General features: G+C 42.8%; 61 non-coding genes across 61 annotated transcripts; all 61 read left to right on the plus strand.

Moving 5' to 3' along the window:
- Window positions 1–54: 54 nt before the first annotated feature.
- Window positions 55–125, plus strand: TRNAG-UCC (transfer RNA glycine (anticodon UCC)). The gene has a single exon. It is a non-coding gene; the product is annotated as a tRNA-Gly (tRNA).
- Window positions 126–383: 258 nt separating this feature from the next.
- Window positions 384–455, plus strand: TRNAD-GUC (transfer RNA aspartic acid (anticodon GUC)). Its single transcript has one exon. It is a non-coding gene; the product is annotated as a tRNA-Asp (tRNA).
- A 66-nt stretch (window positions 456–521) lies between these two features.
- Window positions 522–592, plus strand: TRNAG-UCC (transfer RNA glycine (anticodon UCC)). Its single transcript has one exon. It is a non-coding gene; the product is annotated as a tRNA-Gly (tRNA).
- Window positions 593–850: 258 nt separating this feature from the next.
- TRNAD-GUC (transfer RNA aspartic acid (anticodon GUC)) lies at window positions 851–922 on the plus strand. Its single transcript has one exon. It is a non-coding gene; the product is annotated as a tRNA-Asp (tRNA).
- Window positions 923–1,066: 144 nt separating this feature from the next.
- On the plus strand, window positions 1,067–1,138 carry TRNAD-GUC (transfer RNA aspartic acid (anticodon GUC)). Its single transcript has one exon. It is a non-coding gene; the product is annotated as a tRNA-Asp (tRNA).
- A 66-nt stretch (window positions 1,139–1,204) lies between these two features.
- Window positions 1,205–1,275, plus strand: TRNAG-UCC (transfer RNA glycine (anticodon UCC)). Its single transcript has one exon. It is a non-coding gene; the product is annotated as a tRNA-Gly (tRNA).
- A 132-nt stretch (window positions 1,276–1,407) lies between these two features.
- TRNAD-GUC (transfer RNA aspartic acid (anticodon GUC)) lies at window positions 1,408–1,479 on the plus strand. Its single transcript has one exon. It is a non-coding gene; the product is annotated as a tRNA-Asp (tRNA).
- Window positions 1,480–1,545: 66 nt separating this feature from the next.
- On the plus strand, window positions 1,546–1,616 carry TRNAG-UCC (transfer RNA glycine (anticodon UCC)). The gene has a single exon. It is a non-coding gene; the product is annotated as a tRNA-Gly (tRNA).
- A 258-nt stretch (window positions 1,617–1,874) lies between these two features.
- On the plus strand, window positions 1,875–1,946 carry TRNAD-GUC (transfer RNA aspartic acid (anticodon GUC)). Its single transcript has one exon. It is a non-coding gene; the product is annotated as a tRNA-Asp (tRNA).
- A 66-nt stretch (window positions 1,947–2,012) lies between these two features.
- TRNAG-UCC (transfer RNA glycine (anticodon UCC)) lies at window positions 2,013–2,083 on the plus strand. The gene has a single exon. It is a non-coding gene; the product is annotated as a tRNA-Gly (tRNA).
- A 258-nt stretch (window positions 2,084–2,341) lies between these two features.
- On the plus strand, window positions 2,342–2,413 carry TRNAD-GUC (transfer RNA aspartic acid (anticodon GUC)). The gene has a single exon. It is a non-coding gene; the product is annotated as a tRNA-Asp (tRNA).
- A 144-nt stretch (window positions 2,414–2,557) lies between these two features.
- Window positions 2,558–2,629, plus strand: TRNAD-GUC (transfer RNA aspartic acid (anticodon GUC)). The gene has a single exon. It is a non-coding gene; the product is annotated as a tRNA-Asp (tRNA).
- Window positions 2,630–2,695: 66 nt separating this feature from the next.
- Window positions 2,696–2,766, plus strand: TRNAG-UCC (transfer RNA glycine (anticodon UCC)). The gene has a single exon. It is a non-coding gene; the product is annotated as a tRNA-Gly (tRNA).
- Window positions 2,767–3,024: 258 nt separating this feature from the next.
- Window positions 3,025–3,096, plus strand: TRNAD-GUC (transfer RNA aspartic acid (anticodon GUC)). The gene has a single exon. It is a non-coding gene; the product is annotated as a tRNA-Asp (tRNA).
- Window positions 3,097–3,162: 66 nt separating this feature from the next.
- TRNAG-UCC (transfer RNA glycine (anticodon UCC)) lies at window positions 3,163–3,233 on the plus strand. Its single transcript has one exon. It is a non-coding gene; the product is annotated as a tRNA-Gly (tRNA).
- A 258-nt stretch (window positions 3,234–3,491) lies between these two features.
- On the plus strand, window positions 3,492–3,563 carry TRNAD-GUC (transfer RNA aspartic acid (anticodon GUC)). Its single transcript has one exon. It is a non-coding gene; the product is annotated as a tRNA-Asp (tRNA).
- A 144-nt stretch (window positions 3,564–3,707) lies between these two features.
- On the plus strand, window positions 3,708–3,779 carry TRNAD-GUC (transfer RNA aspartic acid (anticodon GUC)). Its single transcript has one exon. It is a non-coding gene; the product is annotated as a tRNA-Asp (tRNA).
- A 66-nt stretch (window positions 3,780–3,845) lies between these two features.
- Window positions 3,846–3,916, plus strand: TRNAG-UCC (transfer RNA glycine (anticodon UCC)). Its single transcript has one exon. It is a non-coding gene; the product is annotated as a tRNA-Gly (tRNA).
- Window positions 3,917–4,174: 258 nt separating this feature from the next.
- TRNAD-GUC (transfer RNA aspartic acid (anticodon GUC)) lies at window positions 4,175–4,246 on the plus strand. Its single transcript has one exon. It is a non-coding gene; the product is annotated as a tRNA-Asp (tRNA).
- Window positions 4,247–4,312: 66 nt separating this feature from the next.
- TRNAG-UCC (transfer RNA glycine (anticodon UCC)) lies at window positions 4,313–4,383 on the plus strand. Its single transcript has one exon. It is a non-coding gene; the product is annotated as a tRNA-Gly (tRNA).
- A 132-nt stretch (window positions 4,384–4,515) lies between these two features.
- On the plus strand, window positions 4,516–4,587 carry TRNAD-GUC (transfer RNA aspartic acid (anticodon GUC)). The gene has a single exon. It is a non-coding gene; the product is annotated as a tRNA-Asp (tRNA).
- Window positions 4,588–4,653: 66 nt separating this feature from the next.
- TRNAG-UCC (transfer RNA glycine (anticodon UCC)) lies at window positions 4,654–4,724 on the plus strand. Its single transcript has one exon. It is a non-coding gene; the product is annotated as a tRNA-Gly (tRNA).
- Window positions 4,725–4,982: 258 nt separating this feature from the next.
- TRNAD-GUC (transfer RNA aspartic acid (anticodon GUC)) lies at window positions 4,983–5,054 on the plus strand. Its single transcript has one exon. It is a non-coding gene; the product is annotated as a tRNA-Asp (tRNA).
- A 144-nt stretch (window positions 5,055–5,198) lies between these two features.
- Window positions 5,199–5,270, plus strand: TRNAD-GUC (transfer RNA aspartic acid (anticodon GUC)). Its single transcript has one exon. It is a non-coding gene; the product is annotated as a tRNA-Asp (tRNA).
- A 66-nt stretch (window positions 5,271–5,336) lies between these two features.
- On the plus strand, window positions 5,337–5,407 carry TRNAG-UCC (transfer RNA glycine (anticodon UCC)). Its single transcript has one exon. It is a non-coding gene; the product is annotated as a tRNA-Gly (tRNA).
- Window positions 5,408–5,665: 258 nt separating this feature from the next.
- Window positions 5,666–5,737, plus strand: TRNAD-GUC (transfer RNA aspartic acid (anticodon GUC)). The gene has a single exon. It is a non-coding gene; the product is annotated as a tRNA-Asp (tRNA).
- Window positions 5,738–5,881: 144 nt separating this feature from the next.
- Window positions 5,882–5,953, plus strand: TRNAD-GUC (transfer RNA aspartic acid (anticodon GUC)). The gene has a single exon. It is a non-coding gene; the product is annotated as a tRNA-Asp (tRNA).
- Window positions 5,954–6,019: 66 nt separating this feature from the next.
- On the plus strand, window positions 6,020–6,090 carry TRNAG-UCC (transfer RNA glycine (anticodon UCC)). The gene has a single exon. It is a non-coding gene; the product is annotated as a tRNA-Gly (tRNA).
- A 132-nt stretch (window positions 6,091–6,222) lies between these two features.
- On the plus strand, window positions 6,223–6,294 carry TRNAD-GUC (transfer RNA aspartic acid (anticodon GUC)). The gene has a single exon. It is a non-coding gene; the product is annotated as a tRNA-Asp (tRNA).
- A 66-nt stretch (window positions 6,295–6,360) lies between these two features.
- Window positions 6,361–6,431, plus strand: TRNAG-UCC (transfer RNA glycine (anticodon UCC)). Its single transcript has one exon. It is a non-coding gene; the product is annotated as a tRNA-Gly (tRNA).
- Window positions 6,432–6,689: 258 nt separating this feature from the next.
- Window positions 6,690–6,761, plus strand: TRNAD-GUC (transfer RNA aspartic acid (anticodon GUC)). The gene has a single exon. It is a non-coding gene; the product is annotated as a tRNA-Asp (tRNA).
- A 66-nt stretch (window positions 6,762–6,827) lies between these two features.
- On the plus strand, window positions 6,828–6,898 carry TRNAG-UCC (transfer RNA glycine (anticodon UCC)). Its single transcript has one exon. It is a non-coding gene; the product is annotated as a tRNA-Gly (tRNA).
- A 258-nt stretch (window positions 6,899–7,156) lies between these two features.
- Window positions 7,157–7,228, plus strand: TRNAD-GUC (transfer RNA aspartic acid (anticodon GUC)). The gene has a single exon. It is a non-coding gene; the product is annotated as a tRNA-Asp (tRNA).
- A 144-nt stretch (window positions 7,229–7,372) lies between these two features.
- Window positions 7,373–7,444, plus strand: TRNAD-GUC (transfer RNA aspartic acid (anticodon GUC)). Its single transcript has one exon. It is a non-coding gene; the product is annotated as a tRNA-Asp (tRNA).
- A 66-nt stretch (window positions 7,445–7,510) lies between these two features.
- Window positions 7,511–7,581, plus strand: TRNAG-UCC (transfer RNA glycine (anticodon UCC)). Its single transcript has one exon. It is a non-coding gene; the product is annotated as a tRNA-Gly (tRNA).
- A 132-nt stretch (window positions 7,582–7,713) lies between these two features.
- On the plus strand, window positions 7,714–7,785 carry TRNAD-GUC (transfer RNA aspartic acid (anticodon GUC)). Its single transcript has one exon. It is a non-coding gene; the product is annotated as a tRNA-Asp (tRNA).
- A 66-nt stretch (window positions 7,786–7,851) lies between these two features.
- On the plus strand, window positions 7,852–7,922 carry TRNAG-UCC (transfer RNA glycine (anticodon UCC)). The gene has a single exon. It is a non-coding gene; the product is annotated as a tRNA-Gly (tRNA).
- A 258-nt stretch (window positions 7,923–8,180) lies between these two features.
- Window positions 8,181–8,252, plus strand: TRNAD-GUC (transfer RNA aspartic acid (anticodon GUC)). The gene has a single exon. It is a non-coding gene; the product is annotated as a tRNA-Asp (tRNA).
- Window positions 8,253–8,396: 144 nt separating this feature from the next.
- TRNAD-GUC (transfer RNA aspartic acid (anticodon GUC)) lies at window positions 8,397–8,468 on the plus strand. Its single transcript has one exon. It is a non-coding gene; the product is annotated as a tRNA-Asp (tRNA).
- Window positions 8,469–8,534: 66 nt separating this feature from the next.
- Window positions 8,535–8,605, plus strand: TRNAG-UCC (transfer RNA glycine (anticodon UCC)). The gene has a single exon. It is a non-coding gene; the product is annotated as a tRNA-Gly (tRNA).
- Window positions 8,606–8,737: 132 nt separating this feature from the next.
- TRNAD-GUC (transfer RNA aspartic acid (anticodon GUC)) lies at window positions 8,738–8,809 on the plus strand. Its single transcript has one exon. It is a non-coding gene; the product is annotated as a tRNA-Asp (tRNA).
- Window positions 8,810–8,875: 66 nt separating this feature from the next.
- Window positions 8,876–8,946, plus strand: TRNAG-UCC (transfer RNA glycine (anticodon UCC)). The gene has a single exon. It is a non-coding gene; the product is annotated as a tRNA-Gly (tRNA).
- A 258-nt stretch (window positions 8,947–9,204) lies between these two features.
- TRNAD-GUC (transfer RNA aspartic acid (anticodon GUC)) lies at window positions 9,205–9,276 on the plus strand. The gene has a single exon. It is a non-coding gene; the product is annotated as a tRNA-Asp (tRNA).
- Window positions 9,277–9,342: 66 nt separating this feature from the next.
- Window positions 9,343–9,413, plus strand: TRNAG-UCC (transfer RNA glycine (anticodon UCC)). The gene has a single exon. It is a non-coding gene; the product is annotated as a tRNA-Gly (tRNA).
- Window positions 9,414–9,671: 258 nt separating this feature from the next.
- TRNAD-GUC (transfer RNA aspartic acid (anticodon GUC)) lies at window positions 9,672–9,743 on the plus strand. The gene has a single exon. It is a non-coding gene; the product is annotated as a tRNA-Asp (tRNA).
- A 144-nt stretch (window positions 9,744–9,887) lies between these two features.
- On the plus strand, window positions 9,888–9,959 carry TRNAD-GUC (transfer RNA aspartic acid (anticodon GUC)). Its single transcript has one exon. It is a non-coding gene; the product is annotated as a tRNA-Asp (tRNA).
- Window positions 9,960–10,025: 66 nt separating this feature from the next.
- On the plus strand, window positions 10,026–10,096 carry TRNAG-UCC (transfer RNA glycine (anticodon UCC)). The gene has a single exon. It is a non-coding gene; the product is annotated as a tRNA-Gly (tRNA).
- A 132-nt stretch (window positions 10,097–10,228) lies between these two features.
- Window positions 10,229–10,300, plus strand: TRNAD-GUC (transfer RNA aspartic acid (anticodon GUC)). Its single transcript has one exon. It is a non-coding gene; the product is annotated as a tRNA-Asp (tRNA).
- A 66-nt stretch (window positions 10,301–10,366) lies between these two features.
- On the plus strand, window positions 10,367–10,437 carry TRNAG-UCC (transfer RNA glycine (anticodon UCC)). Its single transcript has one exon. It is a non-coding gene; the product is annotated as a tRNA-Gly (tRNA).
- A 258-nt stretch (window positions 10,438–10,695) lies between these two features.
- TRNAD-GUC (transfer RNA aspartic acid (anticodon GUC)) lies at window positions 10,696–10,767 on the plus strand. Its single transcript has one exon. It is a non-coding gene; the product is annotated as a tRNA-Asp (tRNA).
- Window positions 10,768–10,833: 66 nt separating this feature from the next.
- On the plus strand, window positions 10,834–10,904 carry TRNAG-UCC (transfer RNA glycine (anticodon UCC)). Its single transcript has one exon. It is a non-coding gene; the product is annotated as a tRNA-Gly (tRNA).
- Window positions 10,905–11,036: 132 nt separating this feature from the next.
- On the plus strand, window positions 11,037–11,108 carry TRNAD-GUC (transfer RNA aspartic acid (anticodon GUC)). The gene has a single exon. It is a non-coding gene; the product is annotated as a tRNA-Asp (tRNA).
- Window positions 11,109–11,174: 66 nt separating this feature from the next.
- Window positions 11,175–11,245, plus strand: TRNAG-UCC (transfer RNA glycine (anticodon UCC)). The gene has a single exon. It is a non-coding gene; the product is annotated as a tRNA-Gly (tRNA).
- Window positions 11,246–11,503: 258 nt separating this feature from the next.
- TRNAD-GUC (transfer RNA aspartic acid (anticodon GUC)) lies at window positions 11,504–11,575 on the plus strand. The gene has a single exon. It is a non-coding gene; the product is annotated as a tRNA-Asp (tRNA).
- A 144-nt stretch (window positions 11,576–11,719) lies between these two features.
- TRNAD-GUC (transfer RNA aspartic acid (anticodon GUC)) lies at window positions 11,720–11,791 on the plus strand. The gene has a single exon. It is a non-coding gene; the product is annotated as a tRNA-Asp (tRNA).
- A 66-nt stretch (window positions 11,792–11,857) lies between these two features.
- TRNAG-UCC (transfer RNA glycine (anticodon UCC)) lies at window positions 11,858–11,928 on the plus strand. The gene has a single exon. It is a non-coding gene; the product is annotated as a tRNA-Gly (tRNA).
- A 258-nt stretch (window positions 11,929–12,186) lies between these two features.
- On the plus strand, window positions 12,187–12,258 carry TRNAD-GUC (transfer RNA aspartic acid (anticodon GUC)). The gene has a single exon. It is a non-coding gene; the product is annotated as a tRNA-Asp (tRNA).
- A 66-nt stretch (window positions 12,259–12,324) lies between these two features.
- Window positions 12,325–12,395, plus strand: TRNAG-UCC (transfer RNA glycine (anticodon UCC)). The gene has a single exon. It is a non-coding gene; the product is annotated as a tRNA-Gly (tRNA).
- A 258-nt stretch (window positions 12,396–12,653) lies between these two features.
- On the plus strand, window positions 12,654–12,725 carry TRNAD-GUC (transfer RNA aspartic acid (anticodon GUC)). The gene has a single exon. It is a non-coding gene; the product is annotated as a tRNA-Asp (tRNA).
- A 144-nt stretch (window positions 12,726–12,869) lies between these two features.
- On the plus strand, window positions 12,870–12,941 carry TRNAD-GUC (transfer RNA aspartic acid (anticodon GUC)). The gene has a single exon. It is a non-coding gene; the product is annotated as a tRNA-Asp (tRNA).
- Window positions 12,942–13,007: 66 nt separating this feature from the next.
- Window positions 13,008–13,078, plus strand: TRNAG-UCC (transfer RNA glycine (anticodon UCC)). Its single transcript has one exon. It is a non-coding gene; the product is annotated as a tRNA-Gly (tRNA).
- Window positions 13,079–13,191: the final 113 nt, after the last annotated feature.

The raw sequence follows: 13,191 nt of genomic DNA on the forward strand, positions 1-13,191 counted from the left end.
TGTATACTAATCTAGGCTTCTTTTGTGTGTCATATCGAAGTGTGACCTATGCAAGCATCGGTAGTTCAATGGTAGAATTCTCGCCTTCCAAGCGGGAGGTCCGGGTTCGATTCCCGGCCGGTGCAAGCCGTACGATCTCGTTTCTTTGACTCTCAAAATCGTGCACATTTTTTGTAAAACCAATAACGTTTCTCGAAAAGTAAAGGGTTCAGAAATCGCCTTGACCATTATTTCTAGCGTAGAGTATTTTATTCGGTTACTTTTTCTTCAAACTCACTTTTTCATTTAATTAGTGACTATCGCGCATGCTCCGGGACTTAGCGAAAAAAATTCGGATAGAAGTACTATAAGTTTAAAAAACTGAGATAACCAAATATGGTTCATCCTCGGTAGTATAGTGGTGAGTATCCTCGCCTGTCACGCGAGAGACCGGGGTTCGATTCCCCGCCGGGGAGCGGTTTTTTAAATGTATACTAATCTAGGCTTCTTTTGTGTGTCATATCGAAGTGTGACCTATGCAAGCATCGGTAGTTCAATGGTAGAATTCTCGCCTTCCAAGCGGGAGGTCCGGGTTCGATTCCCGGCCGGTGCAACCCGTACGATCTCGTTTCTTTGACTCTCAAAATCGTGCACATTTTTTGTAAAACCAATAACCTTTCTCGAAAAGTAAAGTGTTCAGAAATCGCCTAGACCATTATTTCTAGCGTAGAGTATTTTATAGGGTTACTTTTTCTTCAAACTCACTTTTTCATTTAATTACTGACTATTGCACATGCTCCGGGACTTTGCGAAAAAAATTCGGATAGAAGTACTATAAGTTTAAAAAACTGAGATAACCAGCTTTCATTCATGCTCGGTAGTATAGTGGTGAGTATCCTCGCCTGTCACGCGAGAGACCGGGGTTCGATTCCCCGCCGGGGAGCGGTTTATTATATGTATACTAATCTAGGCTTCTTTTGTGTGTCATATCGAAGTGTGACCTATGCAAGCATCGGTAGTTCAATGGTAGAAAATTCGGATAGAAGTACTATAAGATTAAAAAACTGAGATAACCAAATTTGATTCATCCTCGGTAGTATAGTGGTGAGTATCCTCGGCTGTCACGCGAGAGACCGGGGTTCGATTCCCCGCCGGGGAGCGGTTTTTTAAATGTATACTAATCTAGGCTTCTTTTGTGTGTCATATCGAAGTGTGACCTATGCAAGCATCGGTAGTTCAATGGTAGAATTCTCGCCTTCCAAGCGGGAGGTCCGGGTTCGATTCCCGGCCGGTGCAAGCCGTACGATCTCGTTTCTTTGACTCTCAAAATCGTGCACATTTTTTGTAAAACCAATAACGTTTCTCGAAAAGTAAATTCGGATAGAAGTACTATAAGATTAAAAAACTGAGATAACCAAATTTGATTCATCCTCGGTAGTATAGTGGTGAGTATCCTCGCCTGTCACGCGAGAGACCGGGGTTCGATTCCCCGCCGGGGAGCGGTTTTTTAAATGTATACTAATCTAGGCTTCTTTTGTGTGTCATATCGAAGTGTGACCTATGCAAGCATCGGTAGTTCAATGGTAGAATTCTCGCCTTCCAAGCGGGAGGTCCGGGTTCGATTCCCGGCCGGTGCAAGCCGTACGATCTCGTTTCTTTGACTCTCAAAATCGTGCACATTTTTTGTAAAACCAATAACGTTTCTCGAAAAGTAAAGGGTTCAGAAATCGCCTTGACCATTATTTCTAGCGTAGAGTATTTTATTCGGTTACTTTTTCTTCAAACTCACTTTTTCATTTAATTAGTGACTATCGCGCATGCTCCGGGACTTAGCGAAAAAAATTCGGATAGAAGTACTATAAGTTTAAAAAACTGAGATAACCAAATATGGTTCATCCTCGGTAGTATAGTGGTGAGTATCCTCGCCTGTCACGCGAGAGACCGGGGTTCGATTCCCCGCCGGGGAGCGGTTTTTTAAATGTATACTAATCTAGGCTTCTTTTGTGTGTCATATCGAAGTGTGACCTATGCAAGCATCGGTAGTTCAATGGTAGAATTCTCGCCTTCCAAGCGGGAGGTCCGGGTTCGATTCCCGGCCGGTGCAACCCGTACGATCTCGTTTCTTTGACTCTCAAAATCGTGCACATTTTTTGTAAAACCAATAACCTTTCTCGAAAAGTAAAGTGTTCAGAAATCGCCTAGACCATTATTTCTAGCGTAGAGTATTTTATAGGGTTACTTTTTCTTCAAACTCACTCTTTCATTTAATTACTGACTATTGCACATGCTCCGGGACTTTGCGAAAAAAATTCGGATAGAAGTACTATAAGTTTAAAAAACTGAGATAACCAGCTTTCATTCATGCTCGGTAGTATAGTGGTGAGTATCCTCGCCTGTCACGCGAGAGACCGGGGTTCGATTCCCCGCCGGGGAGCGGTTTATTATATGTATACTAATCTAGGCTTCTTTTGTGTGTCATATCGAAGTGTGACCTATGCAAGCATCGGTAGTTCAATGGTAGAAAATTCGGATAGAAGTACTATAAGATTAAAAAACTGAGATAACCAAATTTGATTCATCCTCGGTAGTATAGTGGTGAGTATCCTCGCCTGTCACGCGAGAGACCGGGGTTCGATTCCCCGCCGTGGAGCGGTTTTTTAAATGTATACTAATCTAGGCTTCTTTTGTGTGTCATATCGAAGTGTGACCTATGCAAGCATCGGTAGTTCAATGGTAGAATTCTCGCCTTCCAAGCGGGAGGTCCGGGTTCGATTCCCGGCCGGTGCAACCCGTACGATCCCGTTTCTTTGACTCTCAAAATCGTGCACATTTTTTGTAAAACCAATAACCTTTCTCGAAAAATAAAGTGTTCAGAAATCGCCTAGACCATTATTTCTAGCGTAGAGTATTTTATAGGGTTACTTTTTCTTCAAACTCACTTTTTCATTTAATTACTGACTATTGCATATGCTCCGGGACTTTGCGAAAAAAATTCGGATAGAAGTACTATAAGTTTAAAAAACTGAGATAACCAAATATGGTTCATCCTCGGTAGTATAGTGGTGAGTATCCTCGCCTGTCACGCGAGAGACCGGGGTTCGATTCCCCGCCGGGGAGCGGTTTTTTAAATGTATACTAATCTAGGCTTCTTTTGTGTGTCATATCGAAGTGTGACCTATGCAAGCATCGGTAGTTCAATGGTAGAATTCTCGCCTTCCAAGCGGGAGGTCCGGGTTCGATTCCCGGCCGGTGCAACCCGTACGATCTCGTTTCTTTGACTCTCAAAATCGTGCACATTTTTTGTAAAACCAATAACCTTTCTCGAAAAGTAAAGTGTTCAGAAATCGCCTAGACCATTATTTCTAGCGTAGAGTATTTTATAGGGTTACTTTTTCTTCAAACTCACTCTTTCATTTAATTACTGACTATTGCACATGCTCCGGGACTTTGCGAAAAAAATTCGGATAGAAGTACTATAAGTTTAAAAAACTGAGATAACCAGCTTTCATTCATGCTCGGTAGTATAGTGGTGAGTATCCTCGCCTGTCACGCGAGAGACCGGGGTTCGATTCCCCGCCGGGGAGCGGTTTATTATATGTATACTAATCTAGGCTTCTTTTGTGTGTCATATCGAAGTGTGACCTATGCAAGCATCGGTAGTTCAATGGTAGAAAATTCGGATAGAAGTACTATAAGATTAAAAAACTGAGATAACCAAATTTGATTCATCCTCGGTAGTATAGTGGTGAGTATCCTCGCCTGTCACGCGAGAGACCGGGGTTCGATTCCCCGCCGTGGAGCGGTTTTTTAAATGTATACTAATCTAGGCTTCTTTTGTGTGTCATATCGAAGTGTGACCTATGCAAGCATCGGTAGTTCAATGGTAGAATTCTCGCCTTCCAAGCGGGAGGTCCGGGTTCGATTCCCGGCCGGTGCAACCCGTACGATCCCGTTTCTTTGACTCTCAAAATCGTGCACATTTTTTGTAAAACCAATAACCTTTCTCGAAAAATAAAGTGTTCAGAAATCGCCTAGACCATTATTTCTAGCGTAGAGTATTTTATAGGGTTACTTTTTCTTCAAACTCACTTTTTCATTTAATTACTGACTATTGCATATGCTCCGGGACTTTGCGAAAAAAATTCGGATAGAAGTACTATAAGTTTAAAAAACTGAGATAACCAAATATGGTTCATCCTTGGTAGTATAGTGGTGAGTATCCTCGCCTGTCACGCGAGAGACCGGGGTTCGATTCCCCGCCGGGGAGCGGTTTTTTAAATGTATACTAATCTAGGCTTCTTTTGTGTGTCATATCGAAGTGTGACCTATGCAAGCATCGGTAGTTCAATGGTAGAATTCTCGCCTTCCAAACGGGAGGTCCGGGTTCGATTCCCGGCCGGTGCAAGCCGTACGATCTCGTTTCTTTGACTCTCAAAATCGTGCACATTTTTTGTAAAACCAATAACGTTTCTCGAAAAGTAAATTCGGATAGAAGTACTATAAGATTAAAAAACTGAGATAACCAAATTTGATTCATCCTCGGTAGTATAGTGGTGAGTATCCTCGCCTGTCACGCGAGAGACCGGGGTTCGATTCCCCGCCGGGGAGCGGTTTTTTAAATGTATACTAATCTAGGCTTCTTTTGTGTGTCATATCGAAGTGTGACCTATGCAAGCATCGGTAGTTCAATGGTAGAATTCTCGCCTTCCAAGCGGGAGGTCCGGGTTCGATTCCCGGCCGGTGCAAGCCGTACGATCTCGTTTCTTTGACTCTCAAAATCGTGCACATTTTTTGTAAAACCAATAACCTTTCTCGAAAAGTAAAGTGTTCAGAAATCGCCTAGACCATTATTTCTAGCGTAGAGTATTTTATAGGGTTACTTTTTCTTCAAACTCACTCTTTCATTTAATTACTGACTATTGCACATGCTCCGGGACTTTGCGAAAAAAATTCGGATAGAAGTACTATAAGTTTAAAAAACTGAGATAACCAGCTTTCATTCATGCTCGGTAGTATAGTGGTGAGTATCCTCGCCTGTCACGCGAGAGACCGGGGTTCGATTCCCCGCCGGGGAGCGGTTTATTATATGTATACTAATCTAGGCTTCTTTTGTGTGTCATATCGAAGTGTGACCTATGCAAGCATCGGTAGTTCAATGGTAGAAAATTCGGATAGAAGTACTATAAGATTAAAAAACTGAGATAACCAAATTTGATTCATCCTCGGTAGTATAGTGGTGAGTATCCTCGCCTGTCACGCGAGAGACCGGGGTTCGATTCCCCGCCGTGGAGCGGTTTTTTAAATGTATACTAATCTAGGCTTCTTTTGTGTGTCATATCGAAGTGTGACCTATGCAAGCATCGGTAGTTCAATGGTAGAATTCTCGCCTTCCAAGCGGGAGGTCCGGGTTCGATTCCCGGCCGGTGCAACCCGTACGATCCCGTTTCTTTGACTCTCAAAATCGTGCACATTTTTTGTAAAACCAATAACCTTTCTCGAAAAATAAAGTGTTCAGAAATCGCCTAGACCATTATTTCTAGCGTAGAGTATTTTATAGGGTTACTTTTTCTTCAAACTCACTTTTTCATTTAATTACTGACTATTGCATATGCTCCGGGACTTTGCGAAAAAAATTCGGATAGAAGTACTATAAGTTTAAAAAACTGAGATAACCAGCTTTCATTCATGCTCGGTAGTATAGTGGTGAGTATCCTCGCCTGTCACGCGAGAGACCGGGGTTCGATTCCCCGCCGGGGAGCGGTTTATTATATGTATACTAATCTAGGCTTCTTTTGTGTGTCATATCGAAGTGTGACCTATGCAAGCATCGGTAGTTCAATGGTAGAAAATTCGGATAGAAGTACTATAAGATTAAAAAACTGAGATAACCAAATTTGATTCATCCTCGGTAGTATAGTGGTGAGTATCCTCGCCTGTCACGCGAGAGACCGGGGTTCGATTCCCCGCCGGGGAGCGGTTTTTTAAATGTATACTAATCTAGGCTTCTTTTGTGTGTCATATCGAAGTGTGACCTATGCAAGCATCGGTAGTTCAATGGTAGAATTCTCGCCTTCCAAGCGGGAGGTCCGGGTTCGATTCCCGGCCGGTGCAAGCCGTACGATCTCGTTTCTTTGACTCTCAAAATCGTGCACATTTTTTGTAAAACCAATAACGTTTCTCGAAAAGTAAATTCGGATAGAAGTACTATAAGATTAAAAAACTGAGATAACCAAATTTGATTCATCCTCGGTAGTATAGTGGTGAGTATCCTCGCCTGTCACGCGAGAGACCGGGGTTCGATTCCCCGCCGGGGAGCGGTTTTTTAAATGTATACTAATCTAGGCTTCTTTTGTGTGTCATATCGAAGTGTGACCTATGCAAGCATCGGTAGTTCAATGGTAGAATTCTCGCCTTCCAAGCGGGAGGTCCGGGTTCGATTCCCGGCCGGTGCAAGCCGTACGATCTCGTTTCTTTGACTCTCAAAATCGTGCACATTTTTTGTAAAACCAATAACGTTTCTCGAAAAGTAAAGGGTTCAGAAATCGCCTTGACCATTATTTCTAGCGTAGAGTATTTTATTCGGTTACTTTTTCTTCAAACTCACTTTTTCATTTAATTAGTGACTATCGCGCATGCTCCGGGACTTAGCGAAAAAAATTCGGATAGAAGTACTATAAGTTTAAAAAACTGAGATAACCAAATATGGTTCATCCTCGGTAGTATAGTGGTGAGTATCCTCGCCTGTCACGCGAGAGACCGGGGTTCGATTCCCCGCCGGGGAGCGGTTTTTTAAATGTATACTAATCTAGGCTTCTTTTGTGTGTCATATCGAAGTGTGACCTATGCAAGCATCGGTAGTTCAATGGTAGAATTCTCGCCTTCCAAGCGGGAGGTCCGGGTTCGATTCCCGGCCGGTGCAACCCGTACGATCTCGTTTCTTTGACTCTCAAAATCGTGCACATTTTTTGTAAAACCAATAACCTTTCTCGAAAAGTAAAGTGTTCAGAAATCGCCTAGACCATTATTTCTAGCGTAGAGTATTTTATAGGGTTACTTTTTCTTCAAACTCACTTTTTCATTTAATTACTGACTATTGCACATGCTCCGGGACTTTGCGAAAAAAATTCGGATAGAAGTACTATAAGTTTAAAAAACTGAGATAACCAGCTTTCATTCATGCTCGGTAGTATAGTGGTGAGTATCCTCGCCTGTCACGCGAGAGACCGGGGTTCGATTCCCCGCCGGGGAGCGGTTTATTATATGTATACTAATCTAGGCTTCTTTTGTGTGTCATATCGAAGTGTGACCTATGCAAGCATCGGTAGTTCAATGGTAGAAAATTCGGATAGAAGTACTATAAGATTAAAAAACTGAGATAACCAAATTTGATTCATCCTCGGTAGTATAGTGGTGAGTATCCTCGCCTGTCACGCGAGAGACCGGGGTTCGATTCCCCGCCGGGGAGCGGTTTTTTAAATGTATACTAATCTAGGCTTCTTTTGTGTGTCATATCGAAGTGTGACCTATGCAAGCATCGGTAGTTCAATGGTAGAATTCTCGCCTTCCAAGCGGGAGGTCCGGGTTCGATTCCCGGCCGGTGCAAGCCGTACGATCTCGTTTCTTTGACTCTCAAAATCGTGCACATTTTTTGTAAAACCAATAACGTTTCTCGAAAAGTAAATTCGGATAGAAGTACTATAAGATTAAAAAACTGAGATAACCAAATTTGATTCATCCTCGGTAGTATAGTGGTGAGTATCCTCGCCTGTCACGCGAGAGACCGGGGTTCGATTCCCCGCCGTGGAGCGGTTTTTTAAATGTATACTAATCTAGGCTTCTTTTGTGTGTCATATCGAAGTGTGACCTATGCAAGCATCGGTAGTTCAATGGTAGAATTCTCGCCTTCCAAGCGGGAGGTCCGGGTTCGATTCCCGGCCGGTGCAACCCGTACGATCCCGTTTCTTTGACTCTCAAAATCGTGCACATTTTTTGTAAAACCAATAACCTTTCTCGAAAAATAAAGTGTTCAGAAATCGCCTAGACCATTATTTCTAGCGTAGAGTATTTTATAGGGTTACTTTTTCTTCAAACTCACTTTTTCATTTAATTACTGACTATTGCATATGCTCCGGGACTTTGCGAAAAAAATTCGGATAGAAGTACTATAAGTTTAAAAAACTGAGATAACCAGCTTTCATTCATGCTCGGTAGTATAGTGGTGAGTATCCTCGCCTGTCACGCGAGAGACCGGGGTTCGATTCCCCGCCGGGGAGCGGTTTATTATATGTATACTAATCTAGGCTTCTTTTGTGTGTCATATCGAAGTGTGACCTATGCAAGCATCGGTAGTTCAATGGTAGAAAATTCGGATAGAAGTACTATAAGATTAAAAAACTGAGATAACCAAATTTGATTCATCCTCGGTAGTATAGTGGTGAGTATCCTCGCCTGTCACGCGAGAGACCGGGGTTCGATTCCCCGCCGGGGAGCGGTTTTTTAAATGTATACTAATCTAGGCTTCTTTTGTGTGTCATATCGAAGTGTGACCTATGCAAGCATCGGTAGTTCAATGGTAGAATTCTCGCCTTCCAAGCGGGAGGTCCGGGTTCGATTCCCGGCCGGTGCAAGCCGTACGATCTCGTTTCTTTGACTCTCAAAATCGTGCACATTTTTTGTAAAACCAATAACGTTTCTCGAAAAGTAAATTCGGATAGAAGTACTATAAGATTAAAAAACTGAGATAACCAAATTTGATTCATCCTCGGTAGTATAGTGGTGAGTATCCTCGCCTGTCACGCGAGAGACCGGGGTTCGATTCCCCGCCGGGGAGCGGTTTTTTAAATGTATACTAATCTAGGCTTCTTTTGTGTGTCATATCGAAGTGTGACCTATGCAAGCATCGGTAGTTCAATGGTAGAATTCTCGCCTTCCAAGCGGGAGGTCCGGGTTCGATTCCCGGCCGGTGCAAGCCGTACGATCTCGTTTCTTTGACTCTCAAAATCGTGCACATTTTTTGTAAAACCAATAACGTTTCTCGAAAAGTAAAGGGTTCAGAAATCGCCTTGACCATTATTTCTAGCGTAGAGTATTTTATTCGGTTACTTTTTCTTCAAACTCACTTTTTCATTTAATTAGTGACTATCGCGCATGCTCCGGGACTTAGCGAAAAAAATTCGGATAGAAGTACTATAAGTTTAAAAAACTGAGATAACCAAATATGGTTCATCCTCGGTAGTATAGTGGTGAGTATCCTCGCCTGTCACGCGAGAGACCGGGGTTCGATTCCCCGCCGGGGAGCGGTTTTTTAAATGTATACTAATCTAGGCTTCTTTTGTGTGTCATATCGAAGTGTGACCTATGCAAGCATCGGTAGTTCAATGGTAGAATTCTCGCCTTCCAAGCGGGAGGTCCGGGTTCGATTCCCGGCCGGTGCAACCCGTACGATCTCGTTTCTTTGACTCTCAAAATCGTGCACATTTTTTGTAAAACCAATAACCTTTCTCGAAAAGTAAAGTGTTCAGAAATCGCCTAGACCATTATTTCTAGCGTAGAGTATTTTATAGGGTTACTTTTTCTTCAAACTCACTTTTTCATTTAATTACTGACTATTGCACATGCTCCGGGACTTTGCGAAAAAAATTCGGATAGAAGTACTATAAGTTTAAAAAACTGAGATAACCAGCTTTCATTCATGCTCGGTAGTATAGTGGTGAGTATCCTCGCCTGTCACGCGAGAGACCGGGGTTCGATTCCCCGCCGGGGAGCGGTTTATTATATGTATACTAATCTAGGCTTCTTTTGTGTGTCATATCGAAGTGTGACCTATGCAAGCATCGGTAGTTCAATGGTAGAAAATTCGGATAGAAGTACTATAAGATTAAAAAACTGAGATAACCAAATTTGATTCATCCTCGGTAGTATAGTGGTGAGTATCCTCGCCTGTCACGCGAGAGACCGGGGTTCGATTCCCCGCCGGGGAGCGGTTTTTTAAATGTATACTAATCTAGGCTTCTTTTGTGTGTCATATCGAAGTGTGACCTATGCAAGCATCGGTAGTTCAATGGTAGAATTCTCGCCTTCCAAGCGGGAGGTCCGGGTTCGATTCCCGGCCGGTGCAAGCCGTACGATCTCGTTTCTTTGACTCTCAAAATCGTGCACATTTTTTGTAAAACCAATAACGTTTCTCGAAAAGTAAATTCGGATAGAAGTACTATAAGATTAAAAAACTGAGATAACCAAATTTGATTCATCCTCGGTAGTATAGTGGTGAGTATCCTCGCCTGTCACGCGAGAGACCGGGGTTCGATTCCCCGCCGTGGAGCGGTTTTTTAAATGTATACTAATCTAGGCTTCTTTTGTGTGTCATATCGAAGTGTGACCTATGCAAGCATCGGTAGTTCAATGGTAGAATTCTCGCCTTCCAAGCGGGAGGTCCGGGTTCGATTCCCGGCCGGTGCAACCCGTACGATCCCGTTTCTTTGACTCTCAAAATCGTGCACATTTTTTGTAAAACCAATAACCTTTCTCGAAAAATAAAGTGTTCAGAAATCGCCTAGACCATTATTTCTAGCGTAGAGTATTTTATAGGGTTACTTTTTCTTCAAACTCACTTTTTCATTTAATTACTGACTATTGCATATGCTCCGGGACTTTGCGAAAAAAATTCGGATAGAAGTACTATAAGTTTAAAAAACTGAGATAACCAAATATGGTTCATCCTCGGTAGTATAGTGGTGAGTATCCTCGCCTGTCACGCGAGAGACCGGGGTTCGATTCCCCGCCGGGGAGCGGTTTTTTAAATGTATACTAATCTAAGCTTCTTTTGTGTGTCATATCGAAGTGTGACCTATGCAAGCATCGGTAGTTCAATGGTAGAATTCTCGCCTTCCAAGCGGGAGGTCCGGGTTCGATTCCCGGCCGGTGCAAGCCGTACGATCTCGTTTCTTTGACTCTCAAAATCGTGCACATTTTTTGTAAAACCAATAACGTTTCTCTAAAAGTAAATTCGGATAGAAGTACTATAAGATTAAAAAACTGAGATAACCAAATTTGATTCATCCTCGGTAGTATAGTGGTGAGTATCCTCGCCTGTCACGCGAGAGACCGGGGTTCGATTCCCCGCCGGGGAGCGGTTTTTTAAATGTATACTAATCTAGGCTTCTTTTGTGTGTCATATCGAAGTGTGACCTATGCAAGCATCGGTAGTTCAATGGTAGAATTCTCGCCTTCCAAGCGGGAGGTCCGGGTTCGATTCCCGGCCGGTGCAAGCCGTACGATCTCGTTTCTTTGACTCTCAAAATCGTGCACATTTTTTGTAAAACCAATAACCTTTCTCGAAAAGTAAAGTGTTCAGAAATCGCCTAGACCATTATTTCTAGCGTAGAGTATTTTATAGGGTTACTTTTTCTTCAAACTCACTCTTTCATTTAATTACTGACTATTGCACATGCTCCGGGACTTTGCGAAAAAAATTCGGATAGAAGTACTATAAGTTTAAAAAACTGAGATAACCAGCTTTCATTCATGCTCGGTAGTATAGTGGTGAGTATCCTCGCCTGTCACGCGAGAGACCGGGGTTCGATTCCCCGCCGGGGAGCGGTTTATTATATGTATACTAATCTAGGCTTCTTTTGTGTGTCATATCGAAGTGTGACCTATGCAAGCATCGGTAGTTCAATGGTAGAAAATTCGGATAGAAGTACTATAAGATTAAAAAACTGAGATAACCAAATTTGATTCATCCTCGGTAGTATAGTGGTGAGTATCCTCGCCTGTCACGCGAGAGACCGGGGTTCGATTCCCCGCCGGGGAGCGGTTTTTTAAATGTATACTAATCTAGGCTTCTTTTGTGTGTCATATCGAAGTGTGACCTATGCAAGCATCGGTAGTTCAATGGTAGAATTCTCGCCTTCCAAGCGGGAGGTCCGGGTTCGATTCCCGGCCGGTGCAAGCCGTACGATCTCGTTTCTTTGACTCTCAAAATCGTGCACATTTTTTGTAAAACCAATAACGTTTCTCGAAAAGTAAAGGGTTCAGAAATCGCCTTGACCATTATTTCTAGCGTAGAGTATTTTATTGGGTTACTTTTTCTTCAAACTCACTTTTTCATTTAATTAGTGACTATCGCGCATGCTCCGGGACTTAGCGAAAAAAATTCGGATAGAAGTACTATAAGTTTAAAAAACTGAGATAACCAAATATGGTTCATCCTCGGTAGTATAGTGGTGAGTATCCTCGCCTGTCACGCGAGAGACCGGGGTTCGATTCCCCGCCGGGGAGCGGTTTTTTAAATGTATACTAATCTAGGCTTCTTTTGTGTGTCATATCGAAGTGTGACCTATGCAAGCATCGGTAGTTCAATGGTAGAATTCTCGCCTTCCAAGCGGGAGGTCCGGGTTCGATTCCCGGCCGGTGCAACCCGTACGATCTCGTTTCTTTGACTCTCAAAATCGTGCACATTTTTTGTAAAACCAATAACCTTTCTCGAAAAGTAAAGTGTTCAGAAATCGCCTAGACCATTATTTCTAGCGTAGAGTATTTTATAGGGTTACTTTTTCTTCAAACTCACTCTTTCATTTAATTACTGACTATTGCACATGCTCCGGGACTTTGCGAAAAAAATTCGGATAGAAGTACTATAAGTTTAAAAAACTGAGATAACCAGCTTTCATTCATGCTCGGTAGTATAGTGGTGAGTATCCTCGCCTGTCACGCGAGAGACCGGGGTTCGATTCCCCGCCGGGGAGCGGGTTATTATATGTATACTAATCTAGGCTTCTTTTGTGTGTCATATCGAAGTGTGACCTATGCAAGCATCGGTAGTTCAATGGTAGAAAATTCGGATAGAAGTACTATAAGATTAAAAAACTGAGATAACCAAATTTGATTCATCCTCGGTAGTATAGTGGTGAGTATCCTCGCCTGTCACGCGAGAGACCGGGGTTCGATTCCCCGCCGGGGAGCGGTTTTTTAAATGTATACTAATCTAGGCTTCTTTTGTGTGTCATATCGAAGTGTGACCTATGCAAGCATCGGTAGTTCAATGGTAGAATTCTCGCCTTCCAAGCGGGAGGTCCGGGTTCGATTCCCGGCCGGTAGAAAGCCGTACGATCTCGTTTCTTTGACTCTCAAAATCGTGCACATTTTTTGTAAAACCAATAACGTTTCTCGAAAAGTAAATTCGGATAGAAGTACTATAAGATTAAAAAACTG

The sequence above is a fragment of the Phalangium opilio genome, unplaced genomic scaffold (genome assembly GCF_054372755.1).
Source record: "Phalangium opilio isolate 3A_F unplaced genomic scaffold, DU_Popi_V2 ptg000352l_1, whole genome shotgun sequence".
Classification (NCBI taxonomy): domain Eukaryota; kingdom Metazoa; phylum Arthropoda; class Arachnida; order Opiliones; family Phalangiidae; genus Phalangium; species Phalangium opilio.